Raw genomic sequence first — 21,573 nt, 5'->3', positions numbered from 1 at the left:
AATCCATTGTGGTGGAGAATGATCGACGTGTTCTGGTCCACCACCCGACCCGACTGGGAACTGAGAAGCTGATCGATTGGACGGACCCCATTGCTTCTCCCTCCTTCGCTCTCGGACTCGATTATCCACCCGAATAGACAAGGCTACCAAGCTGTCCAGGTCACTAGGCTCCGGATAGGAGATCAACTCATCCTTGAGCTGCTCCGACAGACCCTGGTAAAAGGCCGCTTGCAGAGACTCCTCGTTCCACCCACTCTCCACCGCCAACGTCTTGAACTCGATCACGAAGTCGGCCACGCTGCGAGTTCCTTGGTGAAGCGAAAACAGGCGCCTAGCTGCGTCCCTCCCTCGGACGGAATGGTCGAAGAGCTTCCTCATCTCGGCCGTGAACCCCTGGTATGAAGCCATGCAGGGGTCTTGTCGTTCCCAAACGGCTGAAGCCCACTCCAGCGCTCGACCACGCAGCAACGCAATCACAAAGGCTATCCTAGCCTTGTCTGTGGCATAAGAGTAGGGCTGTAGATCGAACACTAATCCACACTGCATAAGGAAGGAACGGCATCTTCCCAGCTCCCCCTCATATCTATCCGGCGTCGGAACCTCGGGCTCACGGAAGGACACAGCTCCAGAAGCGGCAGGCGAGATGGGTGAAACCGGTAGTGGATCCTCCACCGGAAACTTGCGTTGGTTCTGGACCTCCGTCAGACCGGTAGAAAGGTTCCGAACTGACAACGCGATCTCCTGTAGTACCGTGCTATGATGGCCCAACATCTTCTCCTGATGGGTAATGGCATGGCGAACAGAGTCCAGGTCCGCTGGGTTCATTACTGGCCGGATCGTTCTGTCACGGTTCCCTCAGACAGAACCCAGAAGCAGACCAGGACAAGGAGAGTTGAACGAAGGTGAGGGTTTATTACAGATTCAAAAAAGGTGCAGGATAATCCAGGGAACAGAGCGGGCGGCGTGGATGAGTTGTTGAGGGTGCAGGTGTTGGTCCAATGATGGCTCGGCAGCCGCCGACCATCAGGCAGAGGTAGGGTGAGGGTTCCGGACGAGTGACTGGAGATGGAACAAAAACGGAGGTAAGTCAACAATAAACCAACAAGGTACAAAACAACAAAACTAACGCTAGAAGCTCTAGGACTGATACTCTGATAAACCTACTGTTCATGGCTAACGATCCGGCAGGAACTGGATGTTTGGCCAGAGCCTAAGAAGGGTGATGATCAGGACCAGGTGTGCAGATTGCTGATGGGATGCAGGTGCGGAAAACAAGAGAGCTCCCCGGAGCGTTCCCGAACCCTCGGGAAACTGGAGATCACGAACAGGAAAAACTAGTCACCAGACAGGACCCGACTCAGACTGCCGGGATCGTTACAGTATATGTGTACATTATTGATAACTTCAATTCCAAATGTTTACTTACTCTATGGACAGCTGCCCATTTGATCCCGCTAGACGTGGTCTCTTTTTTCAGTTGATCTTAGGGACATGAAAAACATTTCAATTACTCCTGGGTTGATAAGGGCTGGGAAATTAGCATGATCTGTCACACAGAATGTTGTGCTGTGACCGACATCATTAGTGTCTTCGGCAGACAAATGTAGTTCTTCAAGTGTTGGCATTATCAAGTCCAATCGGAAACAGCACAGACGCTCAATTTCAGTCATCCTTACCTTGAATTTTTCTCTGATTTTTCACATTTACACCACCAGTTCCGTGACTCTCTCTCTGGGCCCTGCCGCTGGTCTGCCGGATCACCTGTTGCCATTTCTCCCCGTGCTGTCTCGGCTTCTATCTGTCGAAGCTCTTCATCAGTATATTCTGGCTGAAATAAATATGGTTATGCAAAGTATGCATCCTCTTCAGGCTCGTAGCTGTCTCTCAGAAGTCACGTAATTAGTTAAATAAAGTCCACCTGTGTGCAATCTAAGTGTCACATGATCTGTCACATGATCTCAGTATATATACACCTGTTCTGAAAGGCCCCAGAGTCTGCAACACCACTAAGCAAGGGGCACCAAGCAAGTGGCACCATGAAGACCAAATAGCTCTCCAAACAGGTCAGGGACAAAGTTGTGGAGAAGTACAGATCAGGGTTGGGTTATAAAAAAATATCAGAAACTTTGAACATCCCACGGAGCACCATTAAATCCATTATAAAAAATTTGAAAGAAAATGGCACCACAACAAACCTGCCAAGAGAGGGCATTAATCAGAGAGGCAACAACGAGACCAAAGATAACCCTGTAGTCCCCTGTAGCTCAGTTGGTAGAACATGGCACTTGCAACGCCAGGGTTGTGGGTTCGTTTCCCATGGGGGGCCAGTATGAAAATGTATGCATTCACTAACTGTAAGTCGCTCTGGATAAGAGCGTCTGATAAACGACTAAAATGTAAGGAGCTGCAAAGCTCCACAGTGGAGATTGGAGTATCTGTCCATAGGACCACTTTAAGCCGTACACTCCACAGAGCTGGGCTTTATGGAAGAGTGGCCAGAAAAAAAGCCATTGCTTAAAGAGAAAAATAAGCAATCACATTTGGTGTTTGCCAAAAGGCACGTGTGAGACTCCCCAAACATATGGAAGAAGGTACTCTGGTCAGATGAGACTAAAATTGAGCTTTTTGGCCATCAAGGAAAACGCTATGTCTGGCGCAAACCCAACACCTCTCATCACCCCGAGAACACCATCCCCACAGTGAAGCATGGTGGTGGCAGCATCATGCTGTGGATATGTTTTCGTTGGCAGGGACTGGGAAACTGGTCAGAATTGAAGTAATGATGGATGGCGCTAAATACAGGGAAATTATTGAGGGAAACCTGTTTCAGTCTTCCAGAGATTTGAGACTGGGACGGAGGTTCACCTTCCAGCAGGACAATGACCCTAAGCATACTGCTAAAGCAACACTCTAGTTGTTTAAGGGGAAACATTTAAATGTCTTGGAATGGCCTAGTCAAAGCCCAGACCTCAATCCAATTGAGAATCTGTGGCATGACTTAAAGATTGCTGTACACCAGTGGAACCCATCCAACTTGAAGGAGCTGGAGCAGTTTTGCCTTGAAGAATGGGCAAACATCCCAGTGGCTAGATGTGCCAAGCTTATAGAGACATACCCCAAGAGACTTGCAGCTGTAATTGCTGCAAAAGGTGGCTCTACAAAGTATTGACTTTGGGGGGGGGGGGTGAATAGTTATGCACGCTCAAGTTCTGTTTTTTTGTATTATTTCTTGTTTGTTTCACAAAAAAAATATATTTTGCATCTTCAAAGTGGTAGGCATATTGTGTAAATCAAATGATACAAACCCCAAAAAATCAATTTTAATTCCAGGTTGTAAGGCAACAAAACAGGAAAAATGCCAAGGGGGTGAATACTTTCGCAAGCCACTGTAAATAAGAGTCTGGTGGCAGCAATTGTAATGTGTGTGCGTGTGTGTGTGTGTGTGCTAAGGTGCGGAGAGTCAGTGCAGGTGGTCAGTCCACTTCAAGTGTTCAGCAGTCTGCTGTTCTTTGAGTAACAAATGAAATGCAGTATTTGAGGATTGTCAGTTTGACAATACCGGTGTTGGACCGTTCTATGATAAAGATTTAGAGCTGCCAGGTTGGGGTGTATCTTTTTTTTATTTCAAGTTTTGTAACACCAAAATATCCTCTTGGTTCTACTGTGTTTTATAACACAGCTCTGTTGTCTCAGAACACCAACGTCTCTCGATCCCCCAATCTCTGAAGGGTAGATGCATGTGTCCGTACTGCCAGCTTTTTACTTTTTACCTGCAGTGATGGCATAGCATAGATGGAATATATTCTCTTTACATGCTGAAATCATAGGTTGGTACTCTGACAGTCTGATTGATCATTATATGGAGAAGTATATCATTTCAACCTGTGTGGTGAAGATATGGGCCTATAGCCTACCCTTTCTATTTATTCTAGTGTAGCAGTCTGTTCGATCAATAAGTGTTGAGGTGTATCACTGTTGGACATTTTGCAGTGGCTGCTGGGTAGTGGAGCACAGACAATATTGGAATTTCAGATACACTCCATTTGGCATGTCTGGATGGCCACTGTTCCGCCTCCCACATGCCGACATGTGAATGTCAATGGAACAATCCCAAAGCCCTACAAATCAGTGCTGTAGGCAGAATGCCTTTATGTCAAGTCATGAAATAAAATGATATAGAACAACACAGACATGTTCTATGAAATCCATTGAGATTGTCAGGTCATTTTGAGACTATCCAGTCTCCACAGACTAGTTTACACATTACACATTCACATTCACTTCTACACAATCACACTCTCTCAAAAATGAAATACGGACCTGGCAGAGATTATAATCCTTCCTACTCACACAGACACAGACGAACACAATGGGTCCAATCAAACGATGTGAGGCCCTCTCTTCAGCTGAGCCATCAGGTGACTACTTGTCTGACAGGTCTGCTTTATGTGGCTAACCTTTCCAGTGTGACGCCTCAAACCCAACAAAGTCAATCTCCCCATGCTTATTTAATCAGCACTCTGGAGTCTAAAAATAAACATTTTGTGAGGTTTGCCTCTCACATCCACTACAGAGGCTGCTGAAGCAGATTCCTGTCAACAGGATTGTACTGACTAGAGATAACACATCTTGATACTGTATGTCTGGTATGACACCAGGGAACACAAATATTAACATCATGATGGTGCAAAACCCATTTAAAACATTTAATGGGCTGTTCTATTTTCAGGTAGTATTCACTTGTCTGCTAGTAAAAAATTCAATGATAATGCATTTACATTTGGGTGCTCTGAGGGTCCTCTTCTTCTATTCAGCGCTCTACTGTCTTGTTAAATAAGAGTCAGTCAGTCAGTATCAATATGCCCCTCAGAGATGTAATGACCCCCCAATCCAGCTGAATCTCTCAAAACATCATTAAATTAAAGACCATTCCACCCACTTTATATGCACACATCTGCGGTAAATTGATTCCCACCAGGTCATTTTGAACCCTTAGCCTACAATTTCCACGGCCCCATGGAAATCTAATTAACATAATACAAAAATTCTCATCCAAATCCATCTGTTTAAGCTAGAGATATGTGTTTTGTGCATGGTCTGCGCCTCCATCCACCGCATCCGTCGATATCGACCTTCCGCATCTGCGGTGAAAGGTGGCATAGCTAGAGCAGTGTTTGTCAGACCCTGAGACATCCAGAAAATCAGTTCTCACAAAAATGCCTCTAGTGTCCAAACGGTTTGGCCTACTATTATGACCACTATATTATGACCACTCTAAGATGATGTCACGATCGTTGAGAGACGGGTCAGAACAAGGTGCAGCGTGAAAAGCGTACATGTTTATTAACTCAATAAACATACAACAAAACAAGAAACAACGTAACGTGAAGTCCTCCGGCTATACACATACAAGCCTAACAGGAACACAAACAAGATCCCACACTAAGGTAGGCAACCAGGCTACCTAAGTATGATCCCCAATCAGAGACAACGAGTGACAGCTGCCTCTGATTGGGAATCACACCCGGCCAAACATAGAAATATAAACCTAGATCTAAACATAGATATACAGTGGGGAAAAAAAGTATTTAGTCAGCCACCAATTCTGCAAGTTCTCCCACTTAAAAAGATGAGAGAGGCCTGTAATTTTCATCATAGGTACACGTCAACTATGACAGACAAAATGAGGAAAAAAAATCCAGAAAATCACATTGTAGGATTTTTTATGAATTTATTTGCAAATTATGGTGGAAAATAAGTATTTGGTCAATAACTAAAGTTTCTCAATACTTTGTTATATACCCTTTGTTGGCAATGACACAGGTCAAACGTTTTCTGTAAGTCTTCACAAGGTTTTCACACACTGTTGCTGGTATTATGGCCCATTCCTCCATGCAGATCTCCTCTAGAGCAGTGATGTTTTGGGGCTGTCGCTGGGCAACACGGACTTTCAACTCCCTCCAATGATTTTCGATGGGGTTGAGATCTGGAGACTGGCTAGGCCACTCCAGGACCTTGAAATGCTTCTTACGAAGCCACTCCTTCGTTGCCCGGGCGGTGTGTTTGGGATCATTGTCATGCTGAAAGACCCAGCCACGTTTCATCTTCAATGCCCTTGCTGATGGAAGGAGGTTTTCACTCAAAATACATGGCCCCATTCATTCTTTCCTTTACACGGATCAGTCGTCCTGGTCCCTTTGCAGAAAAACAGTCCCAAAGCATGATGTTTCCACCCCCATGCTTCACAGTAGGTATGGTGGTCTTTGGATTCAACTCAGCATTCTTTGTCCTCCAAACACGACGAGTTGAGTTTTTACCAAAAAGTTATATTTTGGTTTCATCTGACCATATGACATTCTCCCAATCCTCTTTTGGATCATCCAAATGCACTCTAGCAAACTTCAGACGGGCCTGGACATGTACTGGCTTAAGCAGGGGAACACGTCTTGCACTGCAGGATTTGAGTCCCTGGCGGCGTAGTGTGTTACTGATGGTAGGCTTTGTTACTTTGGTCCCAGCTCTCTGCAGGTCATTCACTAGGTCCCCCGTGTGGTTCTGGGATTTTTGCTCACCGTTCTTGTGATAATTTTGACCCCACGGGGTGAGATCTTGCGTGGAGCCCCAGATCGAGGGAGATTATCAGTGGTCTTGTATGTCTTCCATTTCCTAATAATTGCTCCCACAGTTGATTTCTTCAAACCAAGCTGCTTACCTATTGCAGATTCAGTCTTCCCAGCCTGGTGCAGGTCTACAATTTTGTTTCTGGTGTCCTTTGACAGCTCTTTCGTCTTGGCCATAGTGGAGTTTGGAGTGTGACTGTTTGAGGTTGTGGACAGGTGTCTTTTATACTGATAACAAGTTCAAACAGGTGCCATTAATACAGGTAACGATTGGAGGACAGAGGAGCCTCTTAAAGAAGAAGTTACAGGTCTGTGAGAGCCAGAAATCTTGCTTGTTTGTAGGTGACCAAATACTTATTTTCCACCATCATTTGCAAATAAATTCATTAAAAATCCTACAATGTGATTTTCAGGATTTTTTTTCCTCAATTTGTCTTTCATAGTTGACATGTACCTATGATGAAAATTACAGGCCTCTCTCATCTTTTTAAGTGGGAGAACTTGCACAATTGGTGGCTGACTAAATACTTTTTTCCCCCACTGTACACATAGAAACTCACGCCCTGACCAAACCAACTTAAGACAACCGGCCTCTCAAGGCCAGGGCGTGACAGATGAGACGATGGTGTTCTCCGTTTTGTTCTAGGATGCCCACAAGCCTCACAAGGTCGCCGGTACCAGTTTAAAAAAATTATGGAAGTACAGTATATATGGAGATAGTTTAGTGAATAAGGGGATAAATACATGTAAAAAATAGTTTCCTGATCTTTCTTATTGTGACACTCTGGCTCCACGGACCTTGATATTTGAGCCAGGGTTGTTTAGTTTCATTGTTTGGGTGTATTTCTATGTTGGGGATTTCTGGTTGTGCATTTTCTATGTTTGGTTAATTGTTCTTGATTAGTCGTATGACTCCCAATCGGAGGTAACGAGTGTCAGCTGTCGGCTCGTTATCTCTGATTGGGAGCCATATTTATACTGTGTGAGTTCACTTTGTGTTGTGGGTTATTGTTTCTTTGTTGCTGTTAGTAGTATTCAGTATAGAACTTCACGGATCGTCATTTGTTGTTTTCTTCGTGGTTGCTTTAAGTTAATAAAGTCATCATGTTCACTCGCAACGCTGCGCATTGGTCTCCTCCTTCAGACGATCGTGACAGAATAACCCACCCAAAAAAGGACCAAGCAGCGCGTCCAGGAGCAAGGGGTCTGGACACAGGAGTTATGGATGCCTCCTAAGGACTTTTGGACATGGGAGGAGATTCGGGCTGGAAAGGGTCCTTGGGCACAACCGGAGGAACATCATCGCCCTCGTGAAGAGCTGGAGGCAGCTGCAGCCGAGAGGAGGTGGTCTGAGGAGGAATATCACCGCCCTCGTGAAGAGCTGGAGGCAGCTGCAGCCGAGAGGAGGTGGTATGAAGAGGAAGCGCGGAGTCGAGGCTGGAAGCCCGTGGTTACTCCCCAAAACATTTTGGGGGGCACATGGCGGGCGCCTGGGCAGCAGGAGGCTGCCACAGGGAGAAAAGGAGAGAGGGCTATCGGATTACGGGAGCCATTGGCGAGTAGAGGGAGGGAAGTTGTTGTGGCACGGCATGAGAGACTGAAGTGTGTTCCCAGTCTGGTCCGGTCCGTTCTTGATCCCCAGTTAAGGCCAGTGGTGGGTGTTCCCGGTACGGTCCGGCCTGTTCCTACTCCACGCACCAGGTCCACGATGTGCGTCGCCAGCCGGCCTGAACTGGCCGTCTGCCCAACGGCGCCTGAACTGCCCGTCTGCCCAACGCCGTCTGAACTGCCCGTCTGCCCAACGCCGTCTGAACTGCCCGTCTGCCCAACGGCGCCTGAACTGCCCGGCTGCCCAACGCCGTCTGAACTGCCCGTCTGCCCAACGCCGTCTGAACTGCCCGTCTGCCCAACGCCGTCTGAACTGTCCGTCTGCCCAACGCCGTCTGAACTGCCCGTCTGTACTGAGCCTGCAAAGCCGCCCGTCTGCCATGAGCCTTCAGAGCCGTCCGCCAGACCGGAGCCGCTAGAGCTCTCCGCCAGACAGGATCAGCCAGAGCCTTCCGCCAGACAGGATCAGCCAGAGCCTTCCGCCAGACAGGAGCAGCCAGAGCCTTCCGCCAGACAGGAGCAGCCAGAGCCTTCCGCCAGACAGGAGCAGCCAGAGCCTTCCGTCAGACCGGATCAGCCAGAGCCTTCCGCCAGACAGGATCAGCCAGAGCCTTCCGCCAGCCATGAGCAGCCAGACCCGTCAGCCAGCCATGAGCAGCCAGATCCGTCAGCCAGCTATGAGCAGCCAGATCCGTCAGCCAGCCATGAGCAGCCAGATCCGTCAGCCAGCCATGAGCAGCCAGATCCGTCAGCCAGCCATGAGCAGCCAGATCCGTCAGCCAGCCATGAGCAACCAGATCCGTCAGCCAGCCGCGAGCAGCCAGACCCGTCAGCCAGCCACGAGCAGCCAGACCCGTCAGCCAGCCATGAGCAGCCAGATCCGTCAGCCAGCCACGAGCAGCCAGATCCGTCAGCCAGCCATGAGCAGCCAGATCCGTCAGCCAGCCGCGAGCAGCCAGATCCGTCAGCCAGCCATGAGCAGCCAGATCCGTCAGCCCGCCAGGATCCGCCAGATCCGTCAGCCAGCCAGGATCCGCCAGAGCCGTCCTGCCAGGATCCGCCAGAGCCGTCCAGCCAGGATCCGCCAGAGCTGTCCAGCCAGGATCCGCCAGAACCGTCTAGCCAGGATCCGCCAGAGCCGTCCCAGCCAGGATCCGCCAGAGCCGTCCAGCAAGGATCCGCCAGAGCCGTCCAGCCAGGATCCGCCAGAGCCGTCCAGCCAGGATCCGCCAGAGCCGTCCAGCCAGGATCCGCCAGAGCCGTCCAGCCAGGATCCGCCAGAGCCGTCCAGCCTGGATCCGCCAGAGCCGTCCCGCCAGGATCCGCCAGAGCCGTCCCGCCAGGATCCGCCAGAGCCGTCCCGCCAGGATCCGCCAGAGCCAGCCAGCCAGGATCCGCCATCTAGTCAGGTACTGCCCCTTAGTCCGGTACTGCCCCGTAGTCCGGTGCCGCCCCTTAATCCAGTGGGGTTTAGTTGGGGGGTGGTCATGAGGAAGGGAATACGGAAGCGGATAGTGACTAAGGTGGGGTGGGGACCACGACCTGGGCCAGAGCCGCCACCAGGGACAGACGCCCACCCAGACCCTCCCCGAGACTGTATGCTGGTGCGCCCGGAGGTCGCACCTTTAGGGGGGGGTAATGTGACACTCTGGCTCCACGGACCTTGATATTTGAGCCAGGGTTGTTTAGTTTCATTGTTTGGGTGTATTTCTATGTTGGGGATTTCTGGTTGTGCATTTTCTATGTTTGGTTAATTGTTCTTGATTAGTCGTATGACTCCCAATCGGAGGTAACGAGTGTCAGCTGTCGGCTCGTTATCTCTGATTGGGAGCCATATTTATACTGTGTGAGTTCACTTTGTGTTGTGGGTTATTGTTTCTTTGTTGCTGTTAGTAGTATTCAGTATAGAACTTCACGGATCGTCATTTGTTGTTTTCTTCGTGGTTGCTTTAAGTTAATAAAGTCATCATGTTCACTCGCAACGCTGCGCATTGGTCTCCTCCTTCAGACGATCGTGACACTTATATCTCTCAGATATAGGACATACACTTCAGACAGACACTCGGGACTATATGTTATTCCATGTAGTAATCTGTTATTCAATGCGTTTCTATTGGCTAATAGCAGTAATGCCAAATTCAATGTTTCATTCAATGATTTTGTATATATATATATTTTGGGGGATCTTAGGGGGTCTTAAAATTCTACCTTGGTATGACCCCCCCCCCCCTTTGATGTTCCTTTCTCACTCTACTCCCGCTATCCTGATAACTAAGAAGCATGTCTGACCCAGAACAGTGAATATTGAACCAATATGGAACCAATCCTCTCTCACACTCTTTTCAAGTAAAACACAAACATCTCTATGGATGAAATAAAAATCTGCAATTCCTCCATGATATACTTTGAGATTCTGTTTCAATACAAATTGTATGACAATGCTGAACAAGAATGTTATGGTGCAGTTGAAAGACAGTGCAAACAATGTTCTATTTATTTTTAAATCAATGAATGGATTCAAGACTCCACTGCTGAGTTTTTCTATTTTGTAGTGTATACTTCAAGTTTCGAAAATGGTTGAATATCCGAAGGACAAAACACCTGAGTTTAAAGAAACCAATCAAAATATATTTGATCTGTGGAATTAAGCTTTTGTCTGCATTCCTGAGTTGAAACATTATTTCACTGACAACTTTCAGTGGTGAAGACATTTTTCCTGAGTGACTTTGAGACTATAAAAGACTTAAAATAAAGTTCAATTAATAACTTATGAATATCTGATTTTCACAATTATTTGTGAAATTCTAATCATCTGATAACTTTGAACATTTTCAGGCATTAAATTAAATTAAATGTATTCTCTGGATGACAATATCTCCACAAGAGAAATATCATTAACACTGATTACGAATGCACTACTTTAATATACTCCATTGTTGAGCTACATAAGCTACTGTGGAACAGGCCTCACGACAGTGCTCATCAAATGCACCAGAGACCTTCAAAAATGGCATTAGCAAATCCATTAGCAATTTTCCGTCGATGTCAAAGGAGGAAATGAAACGAAAGAAGAAATGTGTCTGTAATACACAGAGGAGAAAGACAATATAAAGCATGGCTATGGAAATAGTTTGTCCCGTTTTCTTATTTTTCGGGAATTCTCCCTCCTCCCTCTGTACCTCTTTCTCACCTCAGTTTACCCCACTAGCCCCTCTCCAATTCTCTCTCTCTGGGATGCCAACACTTGATGAGCTGACCAGTGTCAGTATCATCTGTGGTATCATCTGTATTCTCTCAATCACCTAGCCTGAATGTTCAACCAGAGGTCCAGTAGCTCAAGAAGTAATAGCTGTAACTTCCCCATTCTTCCCCCTCCCTCAGTCTCTGGGGTATGGTCTGGTGCCAGGTTACGTCTCAGTGTGACCCCATTGAGTTGATGTGGTTTGACCTGTTCTACTTTACATTTTACATTTTAGTCATTTAGCAGACGCTCTTATCCAGTGCGACTTACATTTAGTGAGTGCATACATTTTCTTACTTATCTGGGCATCCAAACATCATTCTTGGCCTCAACCTGTTTGTTTATTATAAACCTGTGCTCTCAACGGGCACTGGATACAGCTGAGAATCTCTATGTGGACAAGAATATTGGAGCTCTCCTACAGGGGCGCTCAACTCATGAGGCAGTTCATCACGTGGCCAGAAAGCTACAGTGAAACCAGTTGGGGCTAACTTACACTCTCCAGCCTGCATTTATTTCATTCTCACACACGAATGCTGGTGCACATGAATACACGTTCACACAAGCATATAGCTACTTTTGACACCTCTATGGCTATTTGAAATAAATTATTTCTCATCCATTCAAAATCAACGAAGATTGCTACCTTTCGTATGATTGCAGTCTGTCATTATAGGCATTTGATTGACAGGTCTACCTTCACTAAGGTCTGCTAGTCGACACTTCTGATCTGAGAGATCAACCCGTTCAAACCACTAAGTCACTCCAATTCAACATTAATCCTTTTACACAAAGCAGCTGTTCTCAGAGCGGTTATTACTAAAATACCTTGTTCACTTCCACTTTTCAGAACAGTACATTACCCGGAGTGGCTCTACAACGAGCATAAAGTCAAAAACTAGCTAAAGTTATACTGAATCTAAAGTAAATCTGATGACATCACAATGACAAAAGTTTCTCTACAAAGGTTTCTCTACTAATTATTTGCCTCCTTTTGAAATGTCATCGTGTTTCCAATCCACTATAATGCACTTTAGACAAAATCTTCATCAACACTAATTGAGACTGCATTGAGTAGAACGTTCAGTCGGCATCAGTCCTCAAGGGAATCTTCATAACAATATTGTGTCGCAATGTGCATTCCAGTTTTTAAACAAAACTTCTGTCACTTGTCACTGTCATTGTAATGAGTACTAACAGTTGACAAAGGGTAACGAGGTGAACTTCAGTATAGTGCATGATCTGAAACCGAGGTTGTCTTTTTATAGGTAGAAATTATATCACAAAACATAACCTTTGATCTACTATGAAAAGCATCAACATTATATGATTTTTTTTGTTGCCAGAAATAGTTAAGCAATTCTGACAATAAAAAACCTCAACTTACACAAAAATAAATGCTGGGTTGTTTGGTTGACCCAACTGGGTTGCATGCGTTGGGTCACTTAGTTGGGTTGTTTTCTTTAAAAAGAGCAAGGTTGGGTTATTGATGCTGGGTTATTGGTGCTGGGTTATTGAGATCAAATCAAATTGTATTGGTCACACATATATTTAGCAGATGTTATAGCGGGTGTAATGTTCCTAGCTCCAACAGTGCAGTAGTATCTAACAATTCACAACAATACACACAAATCTCAAAGTAAAATAATGGAATTAAGAAATATATAAAGATTAGGACGAGCAATGTCGGAGTGGCATTGACTAGAATACAGTAGAATAGAGTATATACATATGAAATGAGTAAAATAGTATGTAAACATTATTAAAGTAACCAGTGTTCCATTATTAAAGTGACCATGATTCCATGTCTATGTACATAGATAGGGCAGAAGCCTCTAAGGTGCAGGGTTGAGTAACCGGGTGGTAGCTGACTAGAAACAGTAACTAAGTTCAGAGCATGGCACTGTTTGTATTCAACCATATTCCCAGTCACCTTGCTGTGGTTAAATGCAGTGGTTCGCGCTTTCAGTTTTCCGTGAATGCTGTCTTCTCTCCATGGTTTTTGGTTTGGGTAGGTTTTAATAGTCTCAGTGGGAGCAACATCCCCTATACACTTCCTGTTTAACTCAGTCACCGTGTCAGTGTATACGTCAATGTTATTCTCAGAGGCAACCCGGAACATATCCTAGTCCGCATGATGAAAGCAATCTTGAAGCATGAATTCCAATTGGTCAGACCAGCGTTGAATAGACCTTAGCACGGGTACTTCCTGTTTGAGTTTTGCCGAAGGGAGGGCGGGGGAGGGCCTGGTAGCCATCCCGGAAGGGAGAATAACAATGGTCGAGAGTTTTTGAAGCGAGAGTACTAAAGGCAATGTGTTGATAGAATTTCGGTAGCGTTTTCCTCATATGTGACTCATTTCAGAAAACTAGGCGTATGTCGCTACTTCACAGGAGAGCCATTTGAAGGTAACTTTTGTTTTTGTATGAAAATGTGTTTTTTGGCAGAAATGCCTTCTGGAATATGTGAACTTTCATGTGCCTTAATAACAAACATGTATGCCATCTGTAAATACGAATGCAATTGTTAAATTACGAGCCTAGTTGGTTTAGCCATAGAAAAAGACAGGAACCTTCACACTAGCCATGAGTGGCTGAGATAATGGATGGGCTGGACTTGCCGAGAGATGTATTTGGATTGGTCTGCCATGTAGTACGCTTCTGTCTATAACATGAGCTGGTCAGTATGTGTAGGTAATCCTTTCTAACATGGCTTTTTTGAAAGATATCACGTAGTAGAACTGCAAAGGTGTTGCTCTCCACTTTCTGGAGGACCACGTTTTGAAATCAGTGGAATGCACGTGGAATTAGAGTATGATAGCTAAGAAGATGGAGAAAATTCTGGCGTTTGATTGCAAATATGCAGACGGAGTTGAAAGAGAACACACAAAAGGCTGTTGTATAAAACACCTGTCTCCGGATTACATCTTCAAACTAAGGCAACCATGGCATCTGTGACAGAGAGGGAGAAGCGTCCATCCATGTATACGGGTAAGATAGTCTAGTTAGCTACATTTTCAGATATTACACGTTTCTAATTTTGTCAGAAAGTCATTTTCATTTCAAGATAAAGCTTACTGTTAGCTAGCTAGCTAACATTAGCTGGCTGGCTCGCTAGCTAATGTTATGTGTATCATCTGTGTAGTAATAATATTCATATCTAAGAGCCATTTGCTTTGCTAGTTATAGCCGAATGTTAGCTAGCTAGCTAACATTGAACCTGGTTGGTTAGCTACCTGCAGATTCATGCAGGGTAGTAACGTTATGAGATTATGGTTCATTGTTTAGCTAGCTAGCTACATGTCTAAACAAAAGACTCCACTATGTAAGTAACCATTTCAATAGAATGTTCATGATGTCACTGCGACTGTCGATAGACGTAGCTGGTGAATTCGCTCTGGCTATCTTCTCCGATTTCAGAGAACTCGTCTGAGTGTGCCAGAGCGCAGAGTAACTGACACATTTACAAAATGCTCAACACCCGTTGGCAAAAAGCGTAATTAAATTGTTGCCAGCAGCACATTTGCTGTCACCAACACTCTGGATAACATAAAAACAGCCTAACCAGCTCTGCTAGGGCAAGTAAAATGGTCAGAGTGAGCTGTTCCCTCATTTGTGTCTGGCTAGTAAGCTAGCCAACATTAGCCAGTTAGCTTGGGTGCTTGATTGCTGTGTTAGGTGTGCGCTCTGAACGGTCCGAGTGCGGAAATCTCTGAATTTACAAACGGACAATCTGACAATGCTCTGAGTTTATGAATGCCTAGAGCGCACGCTGAGCACACTCTGGCACTCCAGATTGAATTGACAAACACACCCGTAGTATAAACCAGCCTTTAGTCTTGAATTCTTTGGTCGTTTAGTACATGGCCTCACATGTGAATCCTTAAAGAGCTGGGGGGGGGGGGCTAAAGCTTAAGAGGGTGTGAACGATGCTGAATGGGTGTAGACAAAGAAGAGCTCTCCAGTAGGTGTACCAAAACATTCAAGGGCCATTTGCTCAAAAGTGAGGTTACAAGTTTATCAACTTTCAAAGCAGAATTACTTTCCCATTGTTCCTCAACTGTAGTGTATGATATACCATTTTCTAGCTCTGAGTCTCTACTTTTATCCAATGTAAAAAACACAATTTTACATTTTGCTACATAAGACTGAATCGAGCCGGTCGGTCACATATTTGCTTTATTAAAGTCCTCAGCTACAATAAATGCAGCCTCAGGATATGTCGTTTCCAGTTTGCACAAAGTCCAGTGTAGTTACTTGAGGGCCTTCGTGGTATCGGCTTGAGGGGAAATACAGTCGTGGTCAAAAGTTTTGACAATGACACAAATACAAATGTTCACAAAGTCTGCTGCCTCAGTTTTGATGATGGCAATTTGCATATACTCCAGAATGTCATGAAGAGTGATCAGATGAATTGCAATTAATTGCAAAGTCCCTCTTTGTCATGAAAATGAACTTAATCCCAAAAGAACATTTCCACTGCATTTCAGCCCTGCCACAAAAGGACCAGCTGCCATCATGTCAGTGATTATCTTGTTAACACGGGTGAGAGTGTTGACGAGGACAAGGCTGGATATCACTCTGTCATGCTGATTGAGTTAGAATAACAGACTGGAAGCTTTAAAAGGAGGGTGGTGCTTGAAATCATTGTTCTTCCACTGTGAACCATGGTTACCTGCAAGGAAACACGTGCCGTCATCATTGCTTTGCATAAAAGGGCTTCACAGGCAAGGATATTGCTGCTAGTAAGATTGCACCTAAATCAACCATTTATCAGATCATCAAGAACTTAAAGGAGAGACGTTCAATTGTTGTGAAGAAGGCGTCAGGGCGCCCAAGAAAGTCCAGCAAGCGCCAGGACCATCTCCTAAAGTTGATTCAGCTGCGGGATCGGGGCACCACCAGTGCAGAGCTTGCTCAGGAATGGCAGCAGGCAGGTGTGAGGGCATCTGCACGCACAGTGAGGCAAAGACTTTTGGAGGATGGCCTGGTGTCAAGAAGGGCAGCAAAGAAATGGCTTTCAGATAGTTATTTTTAGCCACTCGAGACAGTAAATTTAATTTGTGTTCATCTGTTATGTTATCACATGTTAAGGTTGAACATTTACATTTTTGTAGCTTCAATGAGGCTTACACAAGTGTATGAGTTCCCTAAAAGCCTATGCAAATCTCATTGTTGGGATAGATACCGCCTTATTATAATATGTACTAAATAATCTTCATATTCTAGAAGAATGTGTCAGATGCAAAGCTTTTTAAAGAAAAATGTAATGTGCAGTATGTAAACATGATGAACAGGAATTACATTTACTCTCACGGTTGGCCAATAACATCTATCTGAAAGCCACGCCACTAATAAGCCATTCCTCCTGAAAATACCATAAAGATTACATAAAAAAAAAACCATCTTATAGGTCAACCCTGCATGAAAGTAAAAAAATATCCAACTGATAGTTACATTAACCCATGTTTGAGCAATCCCAGCAACCCAACATGTTGGGTTATTCAAGCAAACCAACTGGTTAGGTACTGTCCAATATCTACCTAGCGTTGGGTTAGCAAAGAGTCCAAATTGGGTTGTTTTTAACCCAGCATTTTTTGTGTGTGTAATTGTCACCAAGCAGATGTATGGAAAACAGGGATTCTTATATTCTCCCTGAATATCTTCAGTCTGACTCTCCTTACACACACAACAGCGCTCCACTCTCCTGTGTGACACTTGATATTATCACTATAGAAGGCTGATGTTCACAAACATGTTTCGATAGAAGCCACCTTTGCTTTAATGCTCTGTACTTGTGGAACTAAAGGGTTGCATGTCACAGACTGACAAGATTGGAACCTCGACAAGTCCCTTATTCTGTCCCTAACTCTGATTCCTCTAAGCCGCTATCCACACATCAACTCTATCACACCTCAGTCTGCATGTTGTCTTAGTAAAACCTGTCACATTGTCAATCACTGTCACACATGCACTCACTCACATACACACACGCACCCTTATCTCCATAATTACAAAAGGTTGCTATTCTCACATGGTTAGCCAAGCTGCTTCCATTTGTTTGTCTGCTTATGTAGGAATAGATAGTGTTATTAGAGTGCACTCTGTTCCTGCTTCGCCCATCTGCAACAACAGCTGGTGTATGGAGGATCAAACCTGCCATAATTAGAAAGAAAGAAATAAATACATACGCACATAAATAGATAAATATATGAACAAATAAATAAATGCACATATAAATAAATACAGTGGGGAGAACAAGTATTTGATACACTGACGATTTTGCAGGTTTTCCTACTTACAAAGCATGTAGAGGTCTGTAATTTTTATCATAGGTACACTTCAACTGTGAGAGACGGAATCTAAAACAAAAATCCAGAAAATCACCTTGTATGATTTTTTATTTGCAATTTATTGCATGACATAAGTATTTGATACATCAGAAAAGCATAACTTAATATTTGGTACAGAAACCTTTATTTGCAATTACAGAGATCATACGTTTCCTGTAGGTCTTGACGAGGTTTGCACACACTGCAGCAGGGATTTTGGCCCACTCCTCCATACAGACCTTCTCCAGATCCTTCAGGTTTCAGGGCTGTCGCTGGGCAATACGGACTTTCAGCTCCCTCCAAAGATTTTCTATTGGGTTCAGGTCTGGAGACTGGCTAGGCCACTCCAGGACCTTGAGATGCTTCTTACGGAGCCACTCCTTAGTTGCCCTGGCTGTGTGTTTCGGGTCGTTGTCATACTGGAAGACCCAGCCACGACCCATCTTCAATGCTCTTACTGAGGGAAGGAGGTTGTTGGCCAAGATCTCGTGATACATGGCCCCATCCATCCTCCCCTCAATACAGTGCAGTCGTCCTGTCCCCTTTGCAGAAAAGCATCCCCAAAGAATGATGTTTCCACCTCCATGCTTCACGGTTGGGATGGTGTTCTTGGGGTTGTACTCATCCTTCTTCTTCCTCCAAACACGGCGAGTGGAGTTTAGACCAAAAAGCTATATTTTTGTCTCATCAGACCACATGACCTTCTCCCATTCCTCCTCTGGATCATCCAGATGGTCATTGGCAAACTTCAGACGGGCCTGGACATGCGCTGGCTTGAGCAGGGGGACCTTGGGTGCGCTGCAGGATTTTAATCCATGACGGCGTAGTGTGTTACTAATGGTTTCCTTTGAGACTGTGGTCCCAGCTCTCTTCAGGTCATTGACCAGGTCCTGCCGTGTAGTTCTGGGCTGATCCCTCACCTTCCTCATGATCATTGATGCCCCATGAGGTGAGATCTTGCATGGAGCCCCAGACCGAGGGTGATTGACCATCATCTTGAACTTCTTCCATTTTCTAATAATTGCGCCAACAGTTGTTGCCTTCTCACCAAGGTGCTTGCCTATTGTCCTGTAGCCCATCCCAGCCTTGTGCAGGTCTACAATTTTATCCCTGATGTCCTTACACTGCTCTCTGGTCTTGGCCATTGTGGAGAGGTTGGAGTCTGTTTGATTGAGTGTGTGGACAGGTGTCTCTTATACAGGTAACGAGTTCAAACAGGTGCAGTTAATACAGGAAATGAGTGGAGAACAGGAGGGCTTCTTAAAGAAAAACTAACAGGGCTGTGAGAGCCGGAATTCTTACTGGTTGGTAGGTGATCAAATACTTACAGTTGGGGAAAAAAGTATTTAGTCAGCCACCAATTGTGCAAGTTCTCCCACTTAAAAAGATGAGAGAGGCCTGTAATTTTCATCATAGGTACACGTCAACTATGACAGACAAATTGAGGAAAAAAAATCCAGAAAATCACATTGTAGGATTTTTAATGAATTTATTTGCAAATTATGGTGGAAAATAAGTATTTGGTCACCTACAAACAAGCAAGATTTCTGGCTCTCACAGACCTGTAACTTCTTCTTTAAGAGGCTCCTCTGTCCTCCACTCGTTACCTGTATTAATGGCACCTGTTTGAACTTGTTATCAGTATAAAAGACACCTGTCCACAACCTCAAACAGTCACACTCCAAACTCCACTATGGCCAAGACCAAAGAGCTGTCAAAGGACACCAGAAACAAAATTGTAGACCTGCACCAGGCTGGGAAGACTGAATCTGCAATAGGTAAGCAGCTTGTTTTGAAGAAATCAACTGTGGGAGCAATTATTAGGAAATGGAAGACATACAAGACCACTGATAATCTCCCTCGATCTGGGGCTCCATGCAAGATCTCACCCCGTGGGGTTAAAATGATCACAAGAACGGTGAGCAAAAATCCCAGAACCACACGGGGGGACCTAGTGAATGACCTGCAGAGAGCTGGGACCAAAGTAACAAAGCCTACCATCAGTAACACACTACGGCGCCAGGGACTCAAATCCTGCAGTGCGAGACGTGTCCCCCTGGAAAAAAAGTATTTAGTCAGCCACCAATTGTGCACGTTCTTCCACTTAAAAAGTTGAGAGAGGCCTGTAATTTTCATCATAGGTACACGTCAACTATGACAGACAAAATGAGATTTTTTTTCCCAGAAAATCACATTGTAGGATTTTTAATGAATTTATTTGCAAATTATGGTGGAAAATAAGTATTTGGTCAATAACAAAAGTTTCTCAATACTTTGTTATATACCCTTTGTTGGCAATGACACAGGTCAAACGTTTTCTGTAAGTCTTCACAAGGTTTTCACACACTGTTGCTGGTATTTTGGCCTATTCCTCCATGCAGATCTCCTCTAGAGCAGTGATGTTTTGGGGCTGTCGCTGGGCAACACGGACTTTCAACTCCCTCCAAAGATTTTCTATGGGGTTGAGATCTGGAGACTGGCTAGGCCACTCCAGGACCTTGAAATGCTTCTTACGAAGCCACTCCTTCGTTGCCCGGGCGGTGTGTTTGGGATCATTGTCATGCTGAAAGACCCAGCCACGTTTCATCTTCAATGCCCTTGCTGATGGAAGGAGGTTTTCACTCAAAATTCCACGATACATGGCCCCATTCATTCTTTCCTTTACACGGATCAGTCGTCCTGGTCCCTTTGCAGAAAAACAGCCCCAAAGCATGATGTTTCCACCCCCATGCTTCACAGTAGGTATGGTGTTCTTTGGATGCAACTCAGCATTCTATGTCCTCCAAACACGACAAGTTGGGGCTGTTAGCTTAGTGGGTAAGAGCGTTGTGCCAGTAACCGAAAGGTCGCTGGTTCTAATCCCCGAGCCGACTAGGTGAAAAATCTGTCGATGTGCCCTTGAGCAAGGCACTTAACCCTAATTGCTTCTGTAAGTCGCTCTGGATAAGAGCGTCTGCTAAATGACTAAAATGTAAGTTAAGTTTTTACCAAAAAGTTCTATTTTGGTTTCATCTGACCATATCACATTCTCCCAATCCTCTTCTGGATCATCCAAATGCACTCTAGCAAACTTCAGATGGGCCTGGACATGTACTGGCTTAAGCAGGGGAACACATCTCGCACTGCAGGATTTGAGTCCCTGGCGGCGTAGTGTGTTACTGATGGTAGGCTTTGTTACTTTGGTCCCAGCTCTCTGCAGGTCATTCACTAGGTCCCCCCGTGTGGTTCTGGGATTTTTGCTCACCGTTCTTGTGATCATTTTGACCCCACGGGGTGAGATCTTGCGTGGAGCCCCAGATCGAGGGAGATTATCAGTGGTCTTGTATGTCTTCCATTTCCTAATAATTGCTCCCACAGTTGATTTCTTCAAACCAAGCTGCTTACCTATTGCAGATTCAGTCTTCCCAGCCTGGTGCAGGTCTACAATTTTGTTTCTGGTGTCCTTTGACAGCTCTTTGGTCTTGGCCATAGTGGAGTTTGGAGTGTGACTGTTTGAGGTTGTGGACAGGTGTCTTTTATACTGATAACAAGTTCAAACAGGTGCCATTAATACAGGTAACGAGTGGAGGACAGAGGAGCCTCTTAAAGAAGAAGTTACAGGTATGTGAGAGCCAGAAATCTTGCTTGTTTGTAGGTGACCAAATACTTATTTTCAACCATAATTTGCAAATAAATTCATTAAATATCCTACAATGTGATTTTCTGGATTTTTTTTTCTAATTTTGTCTGTCATTGTTGACGTGTACCTATGATGAAAATTACAGGCCTCTCTC

The 21,573-nt window shown here is 44.9% G+C and overlaps 1 long non-coding RNA gene across 1 annotated transcript; it reads right to left on the bottom strand.

Moving 5' to 3' along the window:
• Positions 1-1,426: 1,426 nt before the first annotated feature.
• On the bottom strand, positions 1,427-4,427 carry LOC121570632. The gene is made up of 3 exons (XR_006001494.1): positions 4,321-4,427; positions 1,677-1,828; positions 1,427-1,482 (listed from the first exon to the last, which is right to left on the bottom strand). It is a non-coding gene; the product is annotated as an uncharacterized LOC121570632 (long non-coding RNA).
• Between the last annotated feature and the right edge of the window lie 17,146 nt (positions 4,428-21,573).

The sequence above is a fragment of the Coregonus clupeaformis genome, chromosome 7 (assembly GCF_020615455.1).
Source record: "Coregonus clupeaformis isolate EN_2021a chromosome 7, ASM2061545v1, whole genome shotgun sequence".
Taxonomy (NCBI): Eukaryota; Metazoa; Chordata; class Actinopteri; order Salmoniformes; family Salmonidae; genus Coregonus; species Coregonus clupeaformis.
Note: the sequence above shows the minus strand (reverse complement) of the source record. Positions and strands in the feature narration are given on the sequence as shown.